Source organism: Schistocerca americana, chromosome X (genome assembly GCF_021461395.2).
Source record: "Schistocerca americana isolate TAMUIC-IGC-003095 chromosome X, iqSchAmer2.1, whole genome shotgun sequence".
Lineage (NCBI taxonomy): Eukaryota > Metazoa > Arthropoda > Insecta > Orthoptera > Acrididae > Schistocerca > Schistocerca americana.
In genome coordinates this window covers 930,650,597-930,653,360 of record NC_060130.1, presented here as the reverse complement: position 1 = coordinate 930,653,360, position 2,764 = coordinate 930,650,597, and the positions used below count along the sequence as shown (strand labels likewise).

Sequence of the window (2,764 nt, the reverse complement as noted above, 5' to 3'; positions counted from 1 at the left end):
GTGTAAGACTAGGGACCGATGACCTCAGCACGTCCCTTAGAAATTCACACAACAACACAGTGGGAAGTGTGTATCATCAAGTCAAAGATAGGTGATTGCCAAAATTATATAAAAAACCAGATAAATGGTTGCTGTACTATAATTCTCAACACGTAAGTTTAGCTTAGTTGGTGTCAGATCGTGAACACGCGTAGTTCCAATAAACAAAGAACATTCTACTAGGCACAAAGAATCTATCATTGAAATAACATTAAACTTCACACGAAATTCTCCGTTCGATACACGAATTAATGATAGACTAATTTAACAAACGTTAACCCCACAGTGCTTAATATAACAGATTATATGAGTACAAGACGTTGGCTGAACTCTGAACAAAGCAGTGGTCATAAAATTACACTCTCACAAAATCTAATAAAATAATCAAAAGAGGGTCGTCGAATCGTTTCCATAGGATAAACGCATCTGGTATAAAATGTGTTCAACCTTTATGCAGCCAAGATAACACTTTGAAATATCTACGTCTTCTGTCGAACTAGACAGATCCTCAGAGCTTCTCTGGTCATTTACCCAGGTTCAGTCAGGATGAGAATCATGGTTCTCGCCGAAAAACGGCTCTCCTTTCAAACCGATGGTGGGAAAAAGATGTCCTGCTAGGCCTCACCAACCACAGCATAAGAAATTGTACGTATTCCCTTGGCTCTATTCTCAGCTTTCGTATTTTTCTAAGACTTGCCTCCAGGTTAGGCTGCTAAGAAATCTATGTTATGATGCTACTCTGGCTGTCGGCGTAAACATTGAAATTCCGGATACATGCGTATACACTCACTCATGACTTCTTATAGGAAACATGGGGCCTGGAAAAAAGGTATATATCTAAATAAGCCAAAAACTCAACCCATTCCTCCTCCAGGTGCTACTGGTTGGTTGTGTTTGAACAATGTGCAACAAGAAACTCAGCGTCAAAAGTATGCAGAAAGTGACTATATGCGAGATTAATGAAACGGCTTTGATTACTGTGTTTCAGTACTTCACAAGCATCGTATGAAGTAAGAATAAAGCTGATTGTATCCCTGACGTTGAGCTGCCACCAGCAACATGATCTGACCGCAGCCAATACCCATTACGATCTGCTTTTAGAACACGGGGCCACTACCACAATTTGTAGCTTTTTCTCACCCTATGGCGTCAGACACATCACTTTCCCTAATAATCATAATTGAGCTACTGCAATAATCCACGATTATACTTAGTCGGGTCCCTCTTGGATAATTTTAGAATCGATTTGTTTCATACAAAACGTATTTTTTTGGAAGGACTATTCCTTTTCTACCGCCCTGTAGGGACAGCCGATGCTGACAAGGCTTGTCTTTCCCCTCAAACTGCGTCTTAATTTTTAGATTCGGTTGAAGTATTCCAACCCAAACTCCTAGGACATTCAAGATAACTCTTTCCCTCCCTCTGGGATCCGGTATCCACCCACTTGGAGTGATCACACGATTCCTGCAGCTGCACCTCGTCACCTAGTGTGAGAGTGGTCGGACAGCCCTGTCACTCGCCTCCACGAATTCTAATTTCCACTTTATTAAAAACTCATCTAATATTCGAACTGAACATCGGATTTGGATGCAGGTTGCTTCAATAAATAGCAAAATTCCAGGGCAGTTGGAGAAATTGGCTGTGGCAGAGCATATTGTAAAATTCGCCGACACGGAAGTTCTGGCTGTAGAGAACAGCTTGTTCAGAGAAGCTATAGACATACAAAAACATGAGAACAGCTTCAATAAAAAAGAAGAAAGCCTCAAGGTGAACGGATCCCGGATTCCTGCACTGCAGCGAACTACCGTTTCAGGTAGTGTGAGAAGAAAAACCAAAAAAGTAAAGTCCATCCGAACAGGCCTTGGATGGCCCAACGGTATCGACCGGCCACGTGGTCGTCCTCAGCCCCCAGGCGTCACTGTATGCGGATATGGAAAGGCAAGTTGTCAACACACCGCTCTCCCGGCCGTAGGTCAGGTTACGAGACCGGAGCCGCTACTTCTCAATCAAATAGCTCCTCAGTTTGCCTCACAAGGGCTGAGTGCACCCCGCTTGCCAACAGCGCTCGGCAGACCGGATGGTCACCCATCCAAGTGCTAGCCCAGCCCGACAGCCCTTAACTTCGGTGATCTGACGGGAACCGCTGTTACCACTACGGCAAGGCCGTTGGCAGTATTGAGGAGAACAGCACCGGAAATGACCACAGAAACGCCCTTGGACGTTGGTGAGCCAGATACACATAATATGCGGCCGCGAGTTCGACTGCAGTCCATCACCATCAATGGAGGGTAAAGCTTTGACAATGACAGCCACTCGTGCTGGCGAAGCGCCAGAAAAATGATCAGACAAACGTCGGCCGAAGAATCTGAGAAGAAGCCAACAGACAGTTAGCCAAAATGCCATCCGCATATCTTATAATCTGTTCTACAACAAGTTATGGTGTTCTTCAACGTAAGAGACTACGTATTATTATGTTCGGAAATGAGTATCGGCACGAAAATAACCTGTCACTGCCACGTCTAAAGTAGTCACGTAACATGTACGTTTGCAACCATCCTAACTTGTCTAATGAGGCACTGGGACTATCAAGTCTGGAGTTTTAACAACTTGCGCCTTTTTGCATTACACTGCAATAGTGGAGGTTCGGCTGAAAGAGTAACTATTCAAGTATATAGTTATAAAAGTGACGATCAACGCTTGCACACTGCATTGTTCGATATACTTA

At 43.9% G+C, this 2,764-nt stretch overlaps 1 pseudogene; it reads right to left on the bottom strand.

Annotated features, from left to right (window-relative positions):
- Positions 1-2,092: 2,092 nt before the first annotated feature.
- On the bottom strand, positions 2,093-2,210 carry LOC124556874 (annotated as a pseudogene).
- Between the last annotated feature and the right edge of the window lie 554 nt (positions 2,211-2,764).